This window comes from Orcinus orca, chromosome 18 (assembly GCF_937001465.1).
Source record: "Orcinus orca chromosome 18, mOrcOrc1.1, whole genome shotgun sequence".
Taxonomy (NCBI): Eukaryota; Metazoa; Chordata; class Mammalia; order Artiodactyla; family Delphinidae; genus Orcinus; species Orcinus orca.
In genome coordinates, this window is record NC_064576.1 from 4,115,771 (window position 1) to 4,140,600 (window position 24,830).

At 36.8% G+C, this 24,830-nt stretch overlaps 1 long non-coding RNA gene across 2 annotated transcripts in view; it reads right to left on the reverse strand.

Moving 5' to 3' along the window:
* LOC125961996 (uncharacterized) overlaps positions 1 to 24,528 on the reverse strand; it is a 36,550-nt gene extending 12,022 nt beyond the window's left edge. The window contains exons 1-6 of one of the 2 annotated variants that reach the window (XR_007473248.1): positions 24,344 to 24,528; positions 23,870 to 24,087; positions 18,455 to 18,547; positions 17,223 to 17,350; positions 15,554 to 15,614; positions 602 to 679 (exon numbers count right to left, since the gene is read on the reverse strand). This is a non-coding gene — a long non-coding RNA (uncharacterized LOC125961996). The remainder of the gene's footprint in view (positions 1 to 601; positions 680 to 15,553; positions 15,615 to 17,222; positions 17,351 to 18,454; positions 18,548 to 23,869; positions 24,088 to 24,343) is intronic. The other variant, XR_007473249.1, reaches the window with a different exon arrangement.
* Positions 24,529 to 24,830: the final 302 nt, after the last annotated feature.

A 24,830-nucleotide genomic window follows, 5' to 3' on the forward strand; every position in this document is an offset into this window, starting at 1 on the left:
ATTAAACAAAAGTTGAAATTCAGTCTCTCAGTCACATTGCTACATTTCAAGAGAATACTTCTACTATGTTGGAAAATTCTATGGAAAGCTGCTGCTTCAAATTGTCAGCTGACAGAAGAGCAAATACAAATGGCCAACTGGCAACAACAACAACAAATGGCCCAAATCACTAGTATATGGCAACAGTGATTACAGTAGCAGAGTATTATTTTACACTCACCACACTGGCAAAACAAGAAAAGAGCAAGAGTACCCTCCTTGCCTGGGATTCACTTATTCTTACCATTGCCACAGACCTATAATGCGGCATATCACTTTTAAAAGCAAAACAACAATATTTATTTAATAACATTTTATAATGTGTGTGTGTGTGTGTGTGTGTGTGTGTGTGTGTTTTGTATAACTGTCTTGACAGCAGTATCATTCCTGGTAATCTCTCCCACAGAAATAAAAGTCCAAGTCCAAATGAAATATGTATGACGCTGTTTATGAAAGTCTTGCTTGTAATGACCAAAAACAAGCAAATAAACAGAAATAAAACCTAAAAACAAATAACTGCCCATCAACAGGAAAGCAGCTGAATATATTACATTGTACTCACATCGTGGAATATTCTGCAGACACTGAAAATAATAAGTTAAAACACTACCAGTTGACTTGGAGTGATGCCCACGAAGAGCTATAAGTGAAAAGGGAAAGATTTAAAACAATGTGCATTATATGAACTTATTTTTTTGCAAAGCAAAAATGACGAATACATTTATGCACATACACATATATGCCAATACACGAATGTACATAAATGATTATCTGAGCTTGGAAATATATGAAGACTACAAATTAGACTGCTCATTTTGTCAACATGCTGTGGAGACGAGGATGGAGAATCTGATACGGGAAAAGGGACAGTTAAGCATAAAAACACTTAAAATGATATAGGATTTGATTATTAATGTAATCACATACAATTATATACACCTATATCTGTGTAAAGACATTAAAATAATTCAAAAGAAAATTCATGCTTTCTAAATCTAGAGAAAAATTTTATAATCCACACCGAATTTTAATGCACGTTTCTATTCCAAAACACCAAATAAGATTTTTCTCATGGCATACTGCTTAATTGTTTTATTTAGGTGTCAGTTATGCTTTTTCTTGTTTACATACAGATGTATCTAACACAATCTAGGAAAAGCATAATTGGCTCAAGCAACCCTAATTAGAAGGTTAAGATACTATAGCAATACCATCCAATAGAAATATAAGGCACATTGTAAATGGGAGCCAATGTATAATTTAAAATTTTCTGATTACCACATTAAAAAAAGTGAGAGGAAACAGGTGAAATCAATGTTAGTATTAGATTCTTTTTAACTCCAAATATCCAAAACATCTTGTCAGCAAGTAGTTAATGTAAAGATTATTGAAATACTTTTCATTACTTTCTCATATTAAGCCTTTGAAAACCCAGGTATAGTTTACACTCTCAGCCGTTCTCAATCTGCTTGGCCACCTTCTATGGAGCACCCATAGCTGCTGGAGTGGCCAGGGTAGAACTAGACAGCTGGAAATAAAAGGAGGGAACTGATCAAAAAATGTTGCAGTAGTAAAAATTTTGCTCATGGTATAGAGGAATTCAGAACTGTCTAATATATTTTTTTAATCTGTTCATTGGCACATGCAACATGTAATAGATAGCATTTCCAGAATAAAAATGTTGTCCGATGTTTCACAAATGGTTTCCCCCCCAACAAGTTTTAGTGAGATACAACTGACATGCAGCACCGTATAAGTTTAAGGCATGCAGCGTAATGATTTGACTTACATGCATTGTGAAATAATTACCACAAGAAGCATCCATCAACTCATATAGTTGTAAGAAAAGGAAAGAAAAAAATGTTTTTCTCCTTGAGGTGGGGAGTCTTGGGATCCACTCTCTTAACTTTCACATACACCATACAGCACTGTTAACCACAGTCATCCAGTAGTAAAATGGTTTCTTTTATAAGATCCATAAGGACATGTTTCCTTGGTGCCTGCAAAAGCTGTTCTTCTCTCACACAAATGGTCATTTTAGAAGTAGGTCATTCTCCATTTAGAATGGAGAAATATGTATGTGTTTGTGTGTGTGAGTAAGTGAGTATCACTGTGTATGCTTCTTGTAGAGTCTGAAATTCTTCCTTTAAGAAACTCATTACAATCATCTACAGAACTTTCCTTTTTTTTAAAATGCAGAATCTTAACGTCAATCCAATTTCATGGATTCAGAATTTCCAACTGAGAGATGAGTGCCCATCAACTGACTATTTTAAAAAATGCTCACCTCATGATTCTGAGGTAATAAAGACTGTTTTTTTTTTTTTTTTTTTTTTTTTTTTTTTTTTGCGGTACGCGGGCCTCTCACTGTTGTGGCCTCTCCCATTGCGGAGCACAGGCTCCGGACATGCAGGCTCAGCAGCCATGGCTCACGGGCCCAGCCGCTCCGTGGCATGTGGGATCTTCCCGGACCGGGGCACGAACCCGTGTCCCCTGCATGGGCAGGCGGACTCTCAACCACTGCGCCACCAGGGAAGCCCAAGACTGCTTTTTGATGAACGCTGTTTGAGAAGCTTTGCTTCCATTTTTGGCCTGCAGGCATCTCAGCACTCTAGTTGTACAGACATTTCTCTCGTGTTTTAGTGTTACACCCACTCTCGATTTAGTTATTTTTATTCCAGTATTATTTTCCCTTCACCTTGAATATGATCTTTCCTAACCTGATACTGACCACAGTGAATTTTCAATACAAGTTATTCAACACAGAAAAAAATTGAGAAGTATTAACACATCTTTGTGAAATGTCTTTACTAATGCATGACGAGGCTTCGTTGCCCTGGGCAGTTAATTTGCCTGCAGAGATTAGTAATGTTAAAGAAGGAAGACAAATACATAGTTTCTGCTATGTATGTATGAAAAATAGAATTTTGCAGCAAAACCATTCCCTGTGCAAAGGCCCATTTACTGTGTGGCTAAAGACTGCTGTTTCCTTTCCCTTTTCATCGGCTTTATGAGTCAACAACCAAGACCAGTGCTACCTACCCTTGGAATTCTCCCATGTGTAGGAAGGATAGTTCTTCTGCCTACGACAGTACAGAGGAAGGGGGTATGACATGGATGGGATAAAAGAAAAGCCCGGGGGCCTTGGGAAGGAATCAGAGAGGGAGGAGGTGGAGGCACCTCAACATCCTGACACCCAGGGGAAGGGTGGGGAGAGGCTCAACAACTGAGGTCAACGTCGAGATCTCCCGTTTGGGATTCTGGATAGCAACCTCCTCTCAGGCCACCATATACCGACATGGGAATGCCCGTCTGCAAGGAATATGAGGCTCTGTGACGTGGGCGAGCAGCAGGGGACTTGGGGTGCGCCTTTCCACACTGGCCCTGGGTCCACGTGATATATACTGGGGTCAGGCCTTGCAGGCGAATGAGGGGACACTTGCCAGAGGGAGTAAGGGGACCACAGGGACGGATGGAGCCTGTGCTGCTTGGGCTGGGAACTCAGGGAAATGCACAGCACCATGTGGGGTGAGGTGCACCTGGACTCTCCTCCACGCTGAGCGGAGCGTGCTGAGCTGCACCGACTGTAGACGTTAGTCACCAGTGAACCCTGAGCGAGCCTTAGCCAGAGACAGGGTGGTTGGAAGTGAGAGCTTTGCCCAGTGACCACAGCACAGCGAAAGCATAAAAAGAGAACCAGAGCTCCCTGGTAGTGAGGAAACTGTCATAAAACCCAAGGCCACGAGTCAGATTTTGCAACCAGATACATCTTAGGGGAGACACTTGGAGGACTAAGGATGCTCGTTCAACAGAGACTGATAACTGCCTATATGTCAGATTAGAATATGCTTTAAACCAGATGTGACCTTTAATTTTTTGCTTGCTCAGAAGAAAGGCCAGATTACTTAAACAAAAACTTAATCATTCTGCCTACCCATTTTGTAATGAGAGTTAATTTTTGATTTCAATAAATAAAGGAATGAATGATTTAATGAAATAATCATTATCATACGGATATTTGAACTGTGCTGAAGGAAACACAGGAGCTGTAAAACAAAACAAAAAAAAATTTATGGCAAAATGCCCTTTTCTGCAAGTTTAAACAACAATAACAAAAAACCCAGTTAGGAGTTAATAACAAGATATGAAAGAAAATATAATTATAGTAAATCCAGTGTGATAGTTTCTATAGAATACTGTTACTAGTCGAAATAATGCAGTGTGGAACCAATGACTGGGCTTTATTAAGATACATTTCATTCCATCCCTTAGCAGCTCAACCCACGTCCAGAAAGACTCTTCACTTGCCTACTTAGAACAGAACATTCTCTGCACAACGATCAGAATACGGCTTGAAAATCCGCTTCTCCTTCTCCTCTTCTACTAAGTTTAAAAATACTTGTTGCCCTAGGAGAAAAGCTGATTCTGATATTTCCATTAAAAACCTATATCTAATTAGTAATGACATTATCTTGTAATTCTTTGAGTATGAAACTGAAAGACTGAACAAGCACAGTCTAGCTCTATTTTTCAGAGATTAATATTGGGTAACTGTTAGTGAACCAACTTGCGTCAGGCAGTGAAGCCAATATACTGACACTGGGTTGTGGCGAAGGAAAGGGCAGCGTTTACTGTAGGGCGCCACCCAAGGAGGACGGGTGGCTCATGCTCAAAACCCCCAAACTCTGCAAAGCGTTTCAGCAAAGCATTCTTCAAGGCCAGGTAAGGGAGGGGGGGCGGTTCTCAGGGTGTCTGATCAGCTCATGCATAATTCTCTGAGTAGCTGATGGTGAGGTAACGGGGCAGTATCACAGGGGTTAACATCAATTCTTAAGCACCAGTAGGTTTGGGCGTTACATGCTCAGGATCAAGTAGATAATTTATTTCATTTGGTGGTGCTTTTAGCATCTGTGAAACAACTCAGGAAGCATGCATCAGATACTATTATCTGGGTACTTTACAGAGGAGCTACGGCCGAGAATATAGGGGAGGGGTCTGTCCCGGGAAGACCCCATAGGGTCCTGCTCAGTTACATAAATATAACTCATTTTCTTTTCTTATCTGTTTTATATTCAAGGACTTTTCTAATTTGTATATGAAAGTTCATTTTTGTTCAGTTGTTTTCAGCTGTTCAGAATGTTCCTTTATCTTTATCAATAGACATTTACTAAGTAGTCTGCCATGTACTCTGTTAGACAATGAATTGCCTAAAGGTGATTCATTTTATACTAAATTCAAAAGGAATTCAATTTCACATATTTCAAAGCATGGACTTGTAGGATTTCAAAAGTATTATTTTATTTATTACCAATTATTATGGAAAATTTCTAATTTATTTCAAAAAGAAGAAAGGTGAGCATGAGGAAACCCCATGTGCTCATCAACAATTATCTCATGGCCTCTCTGCTTTTATCCCCACTCCACCTCTTCTCCGTCTTCCAGATAATTTTGAAGCAAACCCCAGACTTCCTATTATTTCACCCATAAAGGTTTTTAATACTGGGTGGGTGGGGGACACTAAAGGGAGACTATTTATTGTTGACAATCACAAGTGTTCAGCTCTTACAATTAGAAAAGAAAGATTTCAAAGGAATTTCTTTTGGCATCACAGTGGACTACATTCCAGAAAATCCACAAACTGCATCATTCTATTTACATAACATTTTGAAATGACAGAATTATAGAGACTGAGAAAAGATTAGTAGTTGTCATGGCTTAATGAAGGGGTGGGGGTCGTGGTCGTGATATTAACATGAAAGAAGTCAGCCTTGGCAGCCCACTGATGAAGAGTCCTGCAGGGCTCACTTCCTGCCTGGTACAGTACTGGACAGCTGAATCTAGGGTGAGCTCTGCATGTCAAACACTGGCTCTACTTCCAAAATAGTTCTCCCAAAGGTTTCATGATCAACTACTGTCTCCTTTGCAGTAACTTAAGCTTTGTTGTTTTTGTTATTGTGAAAGGGTTTCATTTAGATGGAAATTTAGTCTTTTGAGCAATCTGTCTTACATTGGCCCCTAAATTAAGACCGTAGAAGTCTTCCTAAGTCTAGACTATACTCCTTAATATCGCCACCACATATCTACAGCAGTCTGTTCTTTAAATGTTTGAAACAAAATTAGTTAGATGCACAGCCTTTGCCAAAGTAAAACTTTAAAAATTAGGTTCTGTTCATTTACAGAATTTAGAGATAGTATTTCTTCACAGATTAGCATATAAATGGGACAAACACTTAAAGGTGTGTGATTCACAAGATATTAAATTAAAATTCGGTTACAGTAAGATGGATCTTGTTTATAATTTCTGTGACTTTCCACTTTTTTCTTTTTCTCTTCTCTAATACCTCAAATCAGGTATTTCATGATGTGGCCATAACCCTTGCATCTCTCAATCCACACACAGTGAACAACTGAATATGACAGCTAGAAATTCTGCCCACTGGGAAGGTCTGCCTTCACCAGGCAGACAGTGAGTTCTGAGAAGGCTGTAATCATGCAACAGTTCACTTCCCACTAGGTGCTCATGATTTTGCAGAGCTCCATGTTTTTATTCCTCAGTCAATTGTTCTTATGAAACTTCTGTGAGGCCACTGGTCAGCTTTCAAGCTCCAGCTCATGCAGACTTATTTGGACCTTTCAGACCTGCTCAAGCCTGATCTCTTAAATATCATTTCTACACGGTTATGGATTACTGTGGAGAACACCCAACCTTATGGTGCAGGGGTCAGATTTTCATCAGTTCCTGATGGGCAGTGGTTATGTAAAGTCTGAGACATGCATTCACTGTCTAGTAGATCTCAGAAGAAAGCCAGATACAGTTCCTTTAAAGGAGCATAAGGTATGTGTGCAACAGGAGATAAGTTTTCTCCAGCATTTACAGATCTGTGCTGGCACGATCCTGTTTGAGCTTGCCAGAGTCAAGTTCACTTGTCATAAACACTTCAATTATCATTGGATATTCTAAGGCCCAAATATTAGAGAAGCTTCACCAGCCTGGGCCTGATGCAAAGCCTTCTCTTGCTCTATGCCTCACTCAGAATAGCAGCTTAATGGGATACATAGCAAACAGACCAGACTAAATATGCTGTATGTTGACTACAAATGCAAAAAAGACCCACATATATGATGTGCCACATTTTAGTAATTGGAGGTGCAATGTGCTGCATCTTATCTTCTGCTTTGGAGAGGTAGGTAAACACACTCCAGATCCCTGGATGCTCAAATTTCCATGAGCTGGTGGGCTTCTGAATTTTCATGGGGTTTATCCCATATACTCTGGCATTCATGTCTGCTATGAAGACACTGTAGTTTTCACTGCTCCTTGCCCCACAGTCTCAATCAGCACAACATCAGTAAAGCAAAGCAGTGACACATTCTGTATTAAAATTTTTTTACAGACTAAATTATGGGTGCTTCAGTAGGTCCTTGCAAAGTAGCAGGAAAAAAAAAAGAGCATTTTCCACATCAAAGGCAGGGTTAAAGGATCTATGTTGATTTGATATGATTAGAGAAAGAGCCATAAAATAAAGCAAACGGTATCAGAATATAAGAATACATAAAGACAAATCTAATGAGTTAGAAAATAGAGATTAAGGAGAGTAATAAATAAATAAACCGAAAATCCGGGTTTTTGAAAAATAAATACATAAAATATATACGCTTCTATATAATTTAGATAAGAGAATATTTAAAGCTCAAAATTTGAAAAAGAATGAAGTAAGTAAAAAGGTAAGGAAAAGAAAAAACCAAAATAATTTAAAAGAATAATAATAAATAACTTTCTTAATCTGTTACTAATATATGTTTTAATCTGGGTGAAATAAATACTTTTTGGAAAACTATAATTTTCAACAATGACTGCAGAAATGATAGAAAATATAAACAGCCCAATTTTAGTAAAATAAATAGAAGAAAACTTCAACATTTTACTTTAATACAAAGCATCAGATTGCATGGGTAGTAAGTAAACAATGTTAAATATACTGTGTACAATGTTAAATACTATACATTTAGCCCTTTCCTCATGTGTTTAGTGTTCCCAATTAAATATGATACTGTTGCTTTTATTTTTATTATATTAAAACAATACTACTTATGTTTTATCATTACATATTTTTGCCAAGAACAGATTTCGAATCTTAAAATGCTATTCCAGTATTAATGTAGATCTTCCATTTTTCACTTTAGATCTATGAATATGGTGAATTATATTAACACATTTCTTAATTCTAAAATATCTTGCATTCTTAGGTTTACCCCAATTTAGTCAAACTCTATTATTCTTTTAAGATGTTGCTGAATTCTATGGGCTAATGTTTGGGACTTTTGTTTACTACTTATAAAGAAATTGGTCTGAAAATATCTTTTTGGACCAACATTTTTCATAGTTTTAATTTTTCTTCAAATAGATTAGCAGCTTTCATTCTCATATAATCCAGAATAGTGCTGTCTACCTCCCTTAAGCCATGCTTCATTATAATCCTTTGGTTGCATTAGGTTCACACTCATCTATCTTAGGGTTAAGAAAAGTTAATGTTATTTTTCCAGATCACATCGTTAGTCATAGAATTTGATCTAAAACTTTCAATAAAAATAGCATACCCAGGGACTTACTTGGTGGTGCAGTGATTAAGAATCCGCCTGCCAATGCAGGGGACACAGGTTTGATCCCTGGTCCGGGAAGATCCCACATGCTGTGGAGCAACTAAGCCTGTGCGCCACAACTACTGAGCCTGTGCTCTAGAGCCTGCGAGCCACAACTACTGAGCCCACGTGCCACAATTACTGAAGCCCGAGTGCCTAGAGCCAGTTCTCCGCAACAAGAGAAGCCATCGCAATGAGAAGCTCGTGCACCGCAACGAAGAGTAGCCCCCGCTCGCCGCCAACTAGAGAAAGCCTGTGCACAGCAACGAAGACCCAACGCAGCCAAAAATTAAAAAAAAAAAAAAAAAGGCATACCCAGGATTGGCTACAAAATTTGTAAGACCCAGTGTAAAATAAAAATGCCGGGCCCCTTGTTCTAAAATTATTAGAAATTTGAAGATGACAACAGCAGAGCATTACACCAAGCCTGAGGCTCTTCTGAGTGCAGGGCCTGTGCCATTTCCCAGGGTACAAGCCCGTGAAGCCAGCACTGGTAACCCTACACACCCCCATCATAAAACCACAGGATGTAGTGCCAGAAGGGATTGGAAACTGTACCTTGATTTCACAGACAGTTGAAATAAGGAAGTTATCGTAGGTCATGCTTGCACAAAGCGTTGCTGCTACATTAGGCTGGGGTGCCGGGTGGGGGGCGGGGCGCGGGGATGGTTGACCGCAGTCCTAAGGTTCTAGACTCAAGTTTCTAAGCTTTACCCTGCCAGGTCTAATTTTGGTTTTGCCAGGTATAACCTCAGTTGCAACACATTGCTGATTGAACTGCTTGTACATGGGGAAGATTGTCCAATAGCCAGTCTGTTCTTATTGCTGCAATAACTTAGAAGATGTTTATATTCTCTTCTCCACTTGTGCTGTTAATACCATCAATCCCTTAGCTATTTTTATACCATATGGACCTCAGTTTCAGTACTAGCAATCTCTTTTAAAATGACTACATAGCTGTTCTTGAGAACTAAGTAGTGTAACAATACCTACTTTGTCCTCTGAATTACTGTCAGGCACGTCGACAGTTAAAGCCAGTAAATGTAAAAAGGCAGGTGTAAGGGTCTTAGGAGCAAGCTTAATAACCTTTCTTAACTCATGAGCTACAGAATGGAAGCCACTCCCAAAATGGCAAAATTAGGTTGGTTGTTTCAGCAAAAATGGCTGGTCCTGATAGACATTTTGCAAAGAATATGGTGGCTTATTACCAGTAAGCAAGTTTTTTGTTAACTAAGTTCTGCTTCCTGTTTATTATGCAGAACCATGGCATAAATGTCCACTTTCAGTCTCTGAGGACTGAAAGTCAAGATTTATGTCACTAAAGAACATTTACTTTAAACCCTCACATTTAACAATTCTATGCCTTCTGAATGAACTAGGCCCTCATTTTTATTTTAAGTGGTGTTAGGACATTTTGTCCTTGATGAATTATTGTCATTTGGGTTCTAAAATCATTTAAAAATCACTAAACATATGAAACTTCCTGTGAGAATTAACTAGCAATTACTCTTCTATTGAAAAAGAGAAATCGTGGTATAAACCCATTAAATACTCTTTCCAAATTCAAAAACAAGGACCAATGTTCTAAAGTACCTCATAGGTCTTTTAATCTTCAGTGGAAATTATTTATGATATTCAAAATTTTTACAACAGTTTAGTTTTTGAGTTAACTTTTAAAATTACATTGCCTAATTTTTTTATTTAATATATAAGGGTCACAAAATACTATGATAAAATTATCTTTACCCATGTTTACAGAATTTAACTTGGACTAAATGATAGAAATGAATATACAGATTTCAAAATGGAGACAACATTTTCATCTTAGGTTTGAATGTAATTAGTACAAGCACACACATTTCTTGTATCTGTAGATTACTGAAATGGCTGAACCTTAGAGATTAATGAAAACAAAGAAAGCCCCAAAGTAAAGTAAGTGCTTTGTCTCAATCATCACACATACTACTTTATATCTGAAAATTCAAAAACCACATGAAAAGGAAAGTTCTTACAATATTCTAATAATGATGTTGAATTCTGGGTAACAGAGATACAGGTGCTTTCCTTCTTGTTTTTTTTCTGTCTTATTAAAGTACCTGCTGTCATTTTTGTAGAATTTTGTACGGGCTAGAGAAGGCAGACCTTGTCCCCACAAGAGTGTTGCTTGGGGATGGGGGGGAACAGAGGTCCTTCTCTGCATTGCTGACATGTGGCAATACTGTAGGTGCTCCCTAGATAGGACAATTAGAGATGAGGCAGCAAAACTGCAGATGACCTGTGATCCATGAGGCAAGCTTTCCCTGTGTCTTCATGAAGTTATTAAATTCATGAAAACATGAGTGAGACTGGACTTTTAGCATGAAAATACTAGAGGAATCCAGATTTATATATCAATCAGGATAAAGATGCAATAAATAAAACACTGCACACAGATGCAAAAGTGGAAATGAAGACCAAGAACCCAGAGGAAGCATGGGAGAAGGATGCTGAAGTCACAGAGGCTGGGAAATTGTGCATTTAGCTAACACTCCAGGGCAGCCTGCCTCAAACTGTGCCTGGATGCTATCCCCAAATCAGAGGTAGAGTGTGGAAACTATATAAGATTGGCATCACAGGTTCTGAAAAGATACACTGTTCAAGAGCAGTTATTTCAGACAGAGAGTCTGATATGGGTTTACTAAAGAGACGGAATCCAGTAGGAAGGAAGGAAGAAAGCAAGGGAAGGGGGGAGGGAGGACAGAGAGGGTAAGCAAGCCCCTCAGTGTCTCACCCCTGGTGGATGGTGAACTTGGATGCAATCTAGAACCCATGTGCTTCACAGTAAGCTTTTTGACTTGTTAAGAAAATACTTTGTGGAAAGGATGGCAAGAAAGGAATCTGGAAATCAGTGAATGGCACTGTCTTGGCTGATGTGTGTAGGCAGATGCAGACAGATGGAAGAAGAGAACCAAGGGTGACGCAGATGTGACTCAACTCCCTGATGCTGCAGCTTCCAGTGACTCTCGTGTTATAACCACATTTTCTACAATGAGTATTTATCGCTCAAGAAAGTAAGAAAAAAGAAATATAGGGGTTTTATTTTAAAACCATACATGTATGGCACATGAATTCATTTGGGTATTAACTTGTGATTTTTCTGAGTTTTTTCCTCCTTTCCTCCTAAATGGAGCCAGGACCTTTTGTTCCCCTTTGTCAGGCTTGTAACAAGAGTAATATGTGCTTATAAGCAATGAGCGATCCAAAAATGAAATTAAAAATAAAGTTCCATTCACAATAGCATAAAAAAGAATACTTTTTAAAAATAAATGGAGATACATTCCATGCTCACAGATTGAAAGACTCAATACTGTTCAGATGGCATTCTCCTCAAATTGATCTGCAGTTTCAATTTAATCACTATCAAAATTTTTTATTTTTATTTTACTTTTTGCAGAAGTTAACAATCAAACTCAATAATTTATATGAAGATACAAAACATACAAAATGGCCAAAACAATTTGGAAAAAGATAAAGTTGGAGGACTTTCATTTACCAATTTCAGAAATTAGTGTAAGACTCCAGTTATCTAGATAGTAAATGTAGACATAGGGATGCATGTTAAAGAATTGAGAATCCAGAAAGAAATAATTTATTTTTGACAAAGGTGCCAAGAATATTCATTGGGGAAGGGACTGTCTGTTCAACAAATGGTGCTGGGACAATGGGATATCCATATGCAAAAAAAGTGAACTTAGACCTATACCTCACACTACCCACAAAATTAACACAAAATGGATCATGGATCTAAATGAAATAACTAAAATGATGAAACTTGCAGTAGAAAACATAGAGGAAAATCACTGAGTCCTTGAGTTAGGCAAATATTTCTTAGATATGACGCTATAAACACAGTCCATACACTAAAATATAACCAGCTGGAACTCACCAAAGTTTGAAATTTAAAATTTTCATTTCAAAAATCACCATTAATATATACCTATTAGAACAGCCAAAATCCAGAACACTGACAACACCAAATGCTGTAGAGGATGTGGAGCAACTTAATTCTCATTCATGCTGGTGGGAATGCAAAATGGTGCAGACACTATGGAAGGCAGTTTGGTGGTTTCTTACAAAACTAAACACATTTTTATCATATGATCCCACAATGGCTCCTTGATTTGCCCAAAGGATCTGAAAACTTATGCCCACATAAAAACTTGCACAGGAATGTTTATATTAGCTTTATTCATAATTTTCAAAATTTGGTAGCAACCAAGATGTGCTTCAGTGGTTGAAAGGATAAACTGTGGTACATCCAGACAATGGAATATTATTCAGCAAAAAAAAAAAAAGTTATCAAGCCATGAAAAGACATGAAGGAACATTAAATGCATATCACTAAGTGAAAGAAGTCAGTGTGACAAGGCCACACACTGTATGGTTCCAACTATATGCCATTCTGGAAAAGGCAAAACTATGGAGGCCGTAAAAAATCGGTGGTTGTCAGGGGGGCTACAGGGAAGGGAGGGATAAATAGGCAGACCACAGAGGCTTTTTAGGACACTGAAAATACTCTGCATGATGCTATAATGGTGGATACATGTCATTACACCAGATATATATTTGTTCAAACCCATATAACGTACAACGCCAAGAGTGAATTCTGATGTAAACTGTGGGCTTTTGGTGATTATAATGTGTCAATATAGGTCTATCAATTGTAACATATGTACTACTCTGGCGGGAAATGTTGAAAATGGGGGAGGCTAGGCATGTGGGGGCAGAGGGTAGATGGGAAATCTTTGTACCTTCTTCTCAATTTTGCTGTGAACCTAAAACTGCTCTGAAAAATAAATTCATTAAAGAAATGAGAAGATAAGCAATAGATTGGGAGAGAATATTTGCAAAATATTTATCTGATAAAGGACTTACAGCCAGAATTTACAAAGATCACTTACAACTCAATAAAAAGATAAACAATCTAATCAAAAAATGGAAAAAAGATATAAACAGACATGCTGAAGGTATACAAACAGCTAGTAAACACATGAAAAGATGTTCAACATCATTAATCATTAGGAAAATGTAAATTGAAACTATAATGTGATATTGTACAATTTCAAAATTGCAAGAATGACTATATTAAATAAGACAGGCAAAAAACAAATGTTCACGGAGATGTGGAAAAATGAACACCCTCATGCATTTCCTGTGGGAGTGTAAAATAGTGAAGTTACTTTGGAAAATTTCTTTAGCAATTTTTCAAGAAGATAAACGTAAAACTACCATATGATCCAACAATTCCACTGTTAGGTATTTACCCAATAAAAATAAAAATTTATGTCCACATAAGACTTACATACTACAAAGCTACAGTAATCAAAACAGCGGGGTATTGGCACAAACACAGACATAAAGATAATGGAACAGAATAGAGAGCCCAAAAATAAGCCCACATACCTATGGCCAATTAATCTTCAACAAAGGAGGTAAGAATATACAATGGAGAAAAGACAGTCTCTTCAGCAAGTGGTGTTGGGAAAGCTGGACAGCTGCATGTAAATCAATGAAGTTAGAGCACTCCTTCACACCATACACAAACATAAACTCAAAATGGCTTAAGACAAATATAAGACAGGACACCATAAAACTCCTAGAATAGAACATAGGCAAAACATTCTTTGACATAAATCGTAGCAATATTTTCTTAGCTCAGTCTCCAATGGCAATAGAAATAAAAGCAAAAATAAACAAATGGGACCTAATCAAACTTATAAGATTTTGCACAGCAAAGGAAACCATAAGCAAAATGAAAAGACAACCTATGGATTGGGAGAAAATATTCACGAATGATAAGATTGACAGGGACTTAACTGCCAAAATATACAAACAGCTCATACAACTCAATAACAACAACAAAAAACCCCCCAAACAACCCAATCAAAAAATGGGCAGAAGACATAAATAGACATTCTCCAAATAAGAATACAGATGGCCAATAGGTACATGAAAAGATGCTCAACATCACTAATTATCAGAGAAATGCACATCAAAACAATACAATGAGGTATCATCTCACACCAGTCAGAATGGCCATCATTAAAAAGTCTACAAATAACAAATGCTAGAGAGGGTGTGGAGGGAACCCTCCTACACTGTTGGTGGGAATGTAAATTGGTGCAGCCACTATGGAAAACAGTATGGATGTTCCTTAAAAAACTGAAAATAGAGTTACCATATGATCCAACAATCTTACTCCCAGGCATATATCCAGAGAAAACTCCAATTAGAAAAGATACATGCACCCCAGTATTTGTAGTAGCACTATTTACAACAGCCAAGACACGGAAGCAACCTAAATGTCCACTGACAGATGAATGGATAAAGAGGATGTGGTATATATAAATACAATGGAATACTACTCAGCCATAAAAAGAATGAAATAATGCCATTTGCAGCAACATGGGTGGACCCAGAGGTTACCAAACTAAATGAAGTAAGTCAGATAGAGGACAAATATATGACATCACTTATATGTGGAATCTAAAATATGATACAAATGAACTTATTTACAAAACAGAAATAGACTCACAGACATAGAAAACAAACTATGGTTACCAAAGGGGAATGGGGGTGGGGAGGGATAAATTAGGAGTTTGGGATTAACAGATACAAACTACTATATATAAAATAGGTAAACAACAAGGTCCTACTGTAGAGCACAGGCTAATATATTCAATATCTTGTAATAACCTATAATGGAAAAGAATATGAAAGAATGTATATATATGTATATATATAAAACTGAATCACTTTGTTGTACACCAGAAACTAACACAACATTGTAAATCAACTATAATTCAATTAAAACAAATTTAAAAAAAAGACTTACATGTGAATGCTCATAGCAGTATTATTTGTAATAGCTCAAACCAGAAATAAATGTTCATCACCTGGGAATGGATAGACAAAATGTGATACACTTATACACTAGAATAATATTCATCAATAAAAAAACAAACTACTCACATATGCTACTGCATGGATGAACCTCAAAAACATTATGCTAAGTAAAAGAAACCATATAAAAAGAATATATATTGTACGATTTCATTTACGTGAAATGTGCAGAAAAGGTAAATTTGTAGACAGAAAAATACTAGATTAGTGGTTGCCTGGGCTCAGGGTGGGAATGGGGATCTGCTGTCAAGGGGTATGAGGGATGTTATTAGAAGGATGAAAGCATTCTAAAACTGATTTTTGATGATGGTTGCACCACGTACTAAAGTTACTAAAATCGATGAATTGTATACCTCAAGTGGGTGAATTTTATGATACATATTAATAAAATATAGCTCAAAAAATTTGGCAAGAAAAATAACATATGCATACCGGCTTAAGTAATTTGGATATTAATTGTTCTCTCTCAATAAAGAAATCGAAATCTATAGGTTTGCATGCAATTGGATTTTTAGGATGAAATAGTAAAGGAGAGTCCATATCTGCATTACCAGTCAGCACAAAACTGATATATTGGAATACATTTGGTTTGTGAAATTTTACATCCTTTGTTTTTAATACTTTTTAAACTGGGAATAGTGTTTCTCTGTTCAGCAATGCTGATGATATCAGAATGGTAAATAAGTGAAAAATAACATGAAAGAATATGTCATTTAAAGTCATTTCTGAATTACTGTTTAATATATTATTATTATATATTAAATATGTCAAATGTTTATAATTAATTTTCAAGCCTTTTATGTCCTCTTTTTTTTTTAATCCATGGAATTCTAAACTTATTTTATTTTACATCTTTATTGGAGTATAATTGCTTTACAATGGTGTATTAGTTTCTGCTTTATAACATCTAAACTTATTTTAGATGTCCTTTCTGTCTAGGAAGAAACTGATAATTTGTCAATAGTAAATAAATTAAAAACTGTATTTGACATTCGTTTTCTCACTTTCAAGTAAGACTATGAATAAAGGGAAAACGAGCTCATCTATCATATAGTAAAAAAGAGAAAGGATCATTGGTAAACGAAAATACTAGGTCCAGTAGTGATAAAATAAACATAGAATATGGCGAGTCAAACCATGAAGACAGAGCTGGCTTCACGGGTACAAGACCTATGCAGCCACACAAGCCCACCTCAGAAGGGCCCACACTTGCCTTAATGCTCTGCTGTTGCCATCTTGATGTTCTTAATAATTTTTAGTGAGGGGCCCCCCCTTTTTATTTTGTACTGGGCCCAGGAAATCAGGTCACCAATACCGTGTGCAGAAAACAATATCTGAAAAAAGGTGGCACTTTACCATATTAGTTGTACTTCAATTGCCCTCATATGTTGAAATGTTTTCTCTTTGTATGCTTAGAGTTAGATAAATAGGGATAAGAATGTATGCCTTTCCGTGACTGTACTCAAACAGTTGAAAGAATTCATGGAACCTTCCAACTCAGAATAATCATTTTGTTCAATTTACTTAATTCTCTGCAGATATTCCCCTAGAGTAAACAGTTTCTTATTAAAAGATTTAGAGAAGGTCAGACTGGTACCCACCCAGTACTACCTCTGTTTTGCCAGCGAGCTCTCACGGGCCTGACACACCACGAGCATCTTTGCTGATTGAGAGAAGAACAGCTGTCCAGAGGGCTCATGCCCGGAGGCTACTCCACTCACAGGTGACACTGTGATAGAGGAGACAAAGGAGGAAGAGGTGCCAGATGGATAAACGGTGCTTATTTTGGAACTGAAAACCGTAAATTATGCTGTATTAAACACACTTGTGAGAGCAAGTTGGTGTCATCTGCTCACGACGGTTTAGCTGCTGTAGGATTACATGAAGTCTATCAAAAGCTTTTTGTAAATGCGTAAAACATTTTCTGGACAGTATATATTTTCTAGGGACTAAAAATGTATTTTCTTTCAGCTTCATATAAATACTCTTTCTCTCTTTTATTTTTTTGGCTGCGCTGCGAAGCTTTCAGGGTTCTTAATTCTCTGACCAGGGACTGAACGCGGGCCCTCGGCAGTGAAAGCGCAGAGTCCTAACCACTGGACCACCGGGGAATTCCCTCTTTCTCTTGTTTTCTATCTTTTCTCATCATTGAAATCCTTACCCATCCATCTTTCACCCCTTCTGAAGGAATCTACAGTTGTGAGACCTCTGCATCCCCTTTATACTAACACACAAACACACACTCACACATCACCCCTGATGAACTGACAGAGGCTGCCTCAGTGCTGAGATGAGTACTGTTAGCTGCACCCTTGTCAGCAGGAAAGTGACTTGTGATTGATTAGCGCTGTCTCACTACAGGGAAGATGCTGAGATGCTGAGGCTGGGGACACAGAGAAGGGAGGTTTAGGAAAGGGGCGTGTTACGCATTTGGCTGATCTTAAAGAAGGAGCTGTTATACTGCTACCGACCAGCCTAAGGGCCCTAATGTTTGCAATTCCTTTTCATTTTTGCAGATGCTTGTATTTGAGAAACACTGATTTAATAAATGATGCTAGTTTATATTCACTTACAACTTGTTTGATGTTACAAAGTGTGAAAGCTGGAAATAAAGCTAGAACCTGGACTGAAATCTTGAGTGGTGCAGAGAGTGACTGAAGCATTGTCAACTGGATGAATACTGAGGACTCCATATTTTTCTCCCAAAGCTTTTTTTTCCCCTGGAGGGCCCTTGCTCATGGAATAATAGTATTCATTCTTAAAGCCTAGCTAAGAAGTCATCTTTTTCAGTAAGTTGTCCTGTCTTTTCCAACACAGATCACTGCTCTCTTACCTCTGTTTTGTTTTTGATCTTTTTACTGTCAATAATAATGTGCTTATTTTAAAGACTGGCTTCTCTTCTAAGTGGTGAGCCTCACTGATGGACCTAAACAAAGTTCAAGAAGACATTCTTTTCAAAAGACTTATTAGGGAGGGGCCTGTAATTTGGTCTCTCAACATGAACCCCAAAGGCTTTTTTATATTGCTGTCCATATGACTTTATCTTACATGTAACAGGACATTAACAAGAAGTGTTAAATCATCAGCAATGTGCAGCCGAGACGGAAGGAAATACTTAGACCCATCGATACCATTCTCGATGCACCTCCTCCAAATACCACACAATGTCTTCAATTTGATACGAGTTACTAATCATTTCTGAAGGAACTTGCATTGGTTTCCTGTAACAAGTACCACAAACTGGACGGCTCAGCACAACAGAAACGTATTGTCTAACAATTCCAGTGGCTAGAGGTTCAACATCGAGGTGTCAGCAGGGCCAGGTTTCCTCTGAAACCTATAGAGGATAAGCCTTTCTTAGCTCTTCCTACCTTCTGGTGGTGTGCGGGCAATCTTTCCTATTCCCTGGCTTGTAGATGCATCTCTCCAATCCTTCATCTTCACATGGCCAGTTTCTTATAAGAACACAGCCGTACTGGATGAGGGACCCCCTCTACTCCAGTATGACCTCATCTTACTGCAATTAATTACATCTGCAAGACCCTATTTCTAAACAAGGACACATTCTGAAGTAGCGGAGGTTAAGACTTCAACATATTTTGGTGAGGACACAATTTAACCCATAACTGACTTATTCTTCAGTGATTTTATTTATATTATATGTAGACATATTTCTAAAATACTTCCTACTTGCAGCAATGATAATGCCTTAAATTCCAAATTGAAGATTTTTAATACTGATTAAAACCTCTAACTTGACCATATGAGTTAATTATAGAAATTTTCTTAAATTTTATTTTTTCCTGATTTTAAAACATGGCTGGACTTTACTAAGGTAACAAATGTAATATGCACGTTTACACATTAGAATAATTTAGTGTACATTTCAATGATTACATATTGTTTTCAATTCTTTCTGAGTAAAGTCCCTTATAAAATAAAACCAGCTTTACTGATGTCACTAGCAGATTTACTTTGGGTAACATTTAACCATCATGTAATGAAGAAAACAATGAAATATTCCATAAGCTGTTAATAAAATAAAAATGAATGTTCTGAATAGTTTAAAATCTACTCATAAGTCGTATTTCAATCATTTGGATACAGCATTTCTTTGCCTATATTATCTAAATAATTACTTCAGTTTTCTACTTTATATTTTGCCTATATTTATAGCACATTTTTTCCCAACAAAATTCTAATAGAAAACGGTGTGTTTTACGTTACTTTACTTTTGCAGGACTTTTATTTTCTTTTTTTTTTTTTTAGTATCTTTATTGGAGTATAATTGCTTTCCAATGGTGTGTTAGTTTCTGCTGTATAACAAAGTGAATCAGCTATACATATACATATATCTCCATATTTCCTCCCTCTTGCATCTCCCTCCCACCCTCCCTATCCCACCCCTCTAGGTGGTCACAAAGCACTGAGCTGATCTCCTTGTGCTATGCGGCTGCTTCCCACTAGCTATCTATTTTACGTTTGGTAGTGTATATATGTCCATGCCACTCTCTCACTTTGTCCCAGCTTACCCTTCCCCCTCCCCGTGTCCTCAAGTCCATTCTCTATGTCTGCATCTTTATTCCTGCCCTGCCACTAGGTTCATCAGTACCATTTTTTTAGATTCCATATATGTGCGTTAGCATACGGTATTTATTTTTCTCTTTCTGACTTACTTCACTCTGTAGGACAGACTCAAGGTCCATCCACCTCACTACAAACAACTCAATTTCATTCTTTTTTTATGGCTGAGTAATATTCCATTGTATATATGTACCACATCGTTTATATCCATTCATCTGTCGATGGACATTTAGGTTGCTTCTATGTCCTGGCTATTGTAAGTAGAGCTGCAATGAACATTGGGGTGCATGACTCTTTTTGAATTATGGTTTTCTCAGGGTATATGCCCAGTAGTGAGATTGCTCGGTCATATGGTAGTTCTATTTTTAGTTTTTTAAGGAACCTCCATACTGTTCTCCACAGTGGCTGTATCAATTTACATTGCCACCAACAGTGCAAGAGGGTTCCATTTTCTCCACACCCTCTCCAGCATTTATTGTTTCTAGATTTTTTGATGATGGCCATTCTGACTGGTGTGAGGTGATACGTCATTGTGGTTCTGATTCGCATTTCTCTAATGATTAGTGATGGTGAGTATCTTTTCTGCAAGACTTTTAAGCATAAGGAATGCTAAAACTCAAAAAGCAATCATCAGCAAAATACCTAAACCATATCGACTTGACTGCTTCTGTAATTAATAGCCATGCTGGCAATCAATGAAGCCTAGATACTCAGCTAAAAATCAATGGAAGGACTGATGATAATGTGCCATTCATTCTCTGACCAAGACAAAAATGAAAAATACGACAGTCAAACTGTCCCACAATGCATAGCACCTATGCAATTCTGCTAGCTTCATGTAGGAAAAAAGTATGAGTTGTAATTTAAGACTAGAGAAGCCAACTCTAACAATGGAAGCAAGTGTGACTGTGATACATTCTTAGACCTAGGTACATCCTTTGGGCTAACACATTCATTAGTAAGGAAACAAAATGGAAAGTGTAAACTGAGCCCCAGATTTAAGCATGAATCAAAAGGAATTACCATCCATTTCATAAACAGTACTTTAATCCAGTGGATAAAGTTTGCTTAAAGGGTGTTTTTATTAGCAGTATGTTATTATGGATTAGAGCGCTTCAGGCTCTGAATCGAAACGACCTGTAGTAATGATCATTATCAAATTTTAATTATGGTGACAATGATGAGAGCTAACACTTGGTGGGTTCCAGTGTCAGTGATTTAAGACCAGTACCTGAAAGTTGCATCACTTCTATTTTAAATGCTACTGAACGCAAGCAAATCCTCTTCCTGTTACTATGCTTTGTTTTGTACGAATCTGGCCACAGATTGGATGAAAGATAATCAACTACCCAAATACACCAGCTACAAGCCAATCATCACTCTACAAGCTACCCCAGAAAATCTGCATTCACTAAGGTATTCAATACTTAATGGAGACTGACTGATCCAATCAACGGCTCATCCCCAAAAGACAGTTTTACTTTGGAGGAAATGGAAACACTTAATGGTGACCAGAAGACTAGAGCTAACAAAAACAAACAGAATAATATCATGGCTCAATATTATGGCAGACCACTATTGCTGGAAGCAGAAGACAACTTCTGCTGAGGTGAAACACATCTTTTCCCCATAATGGTCATACATGCACTGCATCCAGAGAAATTCGGTTTAACTGAGGCTTGTCTGTGCTGCTATTAAGTTAGTTTCCTATCTTCTAGTTATTCTTCATATGGCCTTAAAATAGACTTGATCAACTGAAGTTCAGTGCATCTCTGGTCTTTAAAATTGATACCTGATGGTACTATTTAAAGAAGTTACATCATCTCACCATCATTACTAACTTTGGTATAGCAAATTCTTTTTGACTATTGGAAGGTGAATTGCAAAAAGTCTTAAAATAAAAGTATTTTCCTAATTTCCATGTTTCCATTTAACTTTGCCCACCACAGTATTTGTATTTAAAAGTTCTAACACACGTGGTAGTAAGAAATAAAAAACATTGGAAAAGTTACATTCTGAAAAGAACATGTCCATTTCTGAATAAATACATTTAATTACAAATCCATAATTGAGTATTATTAAGAAGAGTAAGTTCAGAATCTATTTGGCAAATTTTTACTTCCACTTAAAATTACATTTTATCAAAATTTTGTCTTTCAAAAATATATATTGTCTTTATATATTGAGAGTTTTTGACTAGATACTTTCTATATAAGATCATCTCAAGTATCCCATCACTAGCAAAGGGATTATATTACCTTTAAGTTTATAATGTAAAATGGCACTATTTGACTTACCTAATTCCTAGGCCCCGAGCAAATTAATGGGTCACCCAATATTTAGGGCATACTATATAGTGGTTGAAAATATACTGAACAGGTAATTTGACCTGGATTCCAACTTTTTCTCTACCAAAATTAGTTGTAGGTTTTTGGTTAAGTTACCAAATTAAAATGAAGAACGGGAAGTCCCAGAGATGTTAAACAACTTTGATTAGATTACTGCTAAAATTTCTAACATTATTGAAAGCCTCTGATTCTATGGTATAAATTGGTGTACTATAACACATAAAATAGTATTCTCACTTTATTAGTTTAGTGTTTGGCTACGATTTAATGTTTCATTATCCAAGCAAACATTATTAATCAATCTACAAAAACGAACGGCAATGGATTTAAAATGTAATCACAGATTAAAAGATGAAGTCTTATCATCATTCTCTGATACAAGTATGGTTTTAATGAATCTCATAAGATTTTCAAGTTGTCTACTGTGATGTGTGACATAATTGCCATAGATATATTATGGTGTCATTCTTCATGTCTATTCCTTTTAAATATAATAATACATACAGTTCAGTCTCTGCAGAATGTAAGGTATATATAGCAGGTGTGTTAACAGGGTGCTTCTGTTCAGAACATCTTGGCACTGTCTTAGTATTCATTCCATTTTATGTAAAAATAGTGACTTGCTCAAATGCAATTTAAAATCTAAATATAAAACCAGTTACAGTAACACCCCAGGTAACCATGTCTTTTCCTTTAGGTATCACACACCGTTATGGTGCATACCTGCTCTCTTCCTATCACTTATACTCTTTCTCAACTGAAGCATTTTATAAATGATGCATGTAATTACAGCTTAGTTAGTGATTTGGTGAGGTCACTAGAAAGGAGAAGATTTAAAATTGTTTTATTTTTACAGAAATTCAGTATCAAATAAAATCATCAAAAATTATACCTTTTAGCATTCAAATTTTTCAATACTACTTTATTTCATATTAATGGTTCATTAAATTATCATCTTCCCCCAAATATAATATCAAGTTAAATTTACTATTATTGTGGTAAAAATGTTGGGGTCCCAGTTATCAAATGTGAAACAGTCATCTATTGTTTTATTCCTTGGATTCATTAACTGTTATTTAATCTCAAAGCAAAGCCAGCCACGTAAGGTTCTTATTCAGTTTGAAAATGCACATTTGAATTACAATACTGGAATGTTATCCATCTAATATTTCAGCTGGATCTTGCAAAACTTATCTCACATAGTAACAATGAAGAGCTGTAGAATGTCTTTGGGATCTTAACAATATTATTATAACATTAAAAAAGTCATTGTACATAACTTCTTCGTGATTTAGGAATGTGGAAATGATTAGTACCTCAAGTAAATCTGTAAGTATCCTGGATGTCTGGGACGCTCTGCAGTTTCCTACGGAGGCTCAGGAGACAACACCTTCTCCTGTGAGGAAAACATTCCTCACAGAATCAGGATCCCGGGTTGAAATCCCTTAATATGCTGTGAGGCTTGTAGGACTCACTTCCTTTCTTTCTCACGTATAAGGACAATAATATCTGCTTTGACCATTTCCCACAGGTACTGCCAAAATGAAATGAAATATTAGATACCAAATAAATTTGAAAAATATGGAAATGAGAAGCATGTTCAAAGCTCAAAGTTTGATATATGGAGTAAAGATCAGATACCAATATGATTTAAAGAGGTATTTTCAGAATAAAAATTACTTTATTGAGGATAAAATTAAGCAAACATTCTGAAATAAATTAAAGTGAATAATTAGAACATTGGCTTATATTACTGTGTTTGTATCATTAATATTAATGGTTATTTTTACCTCTGGAGACCTTGAAAGTAAGTCCAATGCTTTTCAGAAACTCATGTGGTCAAGATTGATGGAGTTCTTGGCATGGGGCCACCTTGTTTATGATAATCACAAGTCAATGACTCACACAGGAGTAAATTTGCTGTTGAAGATGGTGTTTCTACTTCCTCATGTATCAGTTTTCAACCATATCTCACATGCTTAAAGATCAAACATTAGGTTAAGACCATGAAAGAAAAACTACATAATCTTTCAATATTGAATATGTATACTTTTCCCAATCATGAAAAATGCATTAACTATATTAAGTCCATCTTTTAGATAAAGAAGTAAGATCCCTGTCATATCCTCAGCATTCCACTGCCTTGAGTATGCCGTGCATATATGATGAGGTCCACTTGATAGCTATGATGATACCCGGATCGATGTTGACAAGGAATCTAACTGCAAGGAGCAAGGAGGGGGATGTGGATTCATCACCTGCAGTAGCCCTCCAAGT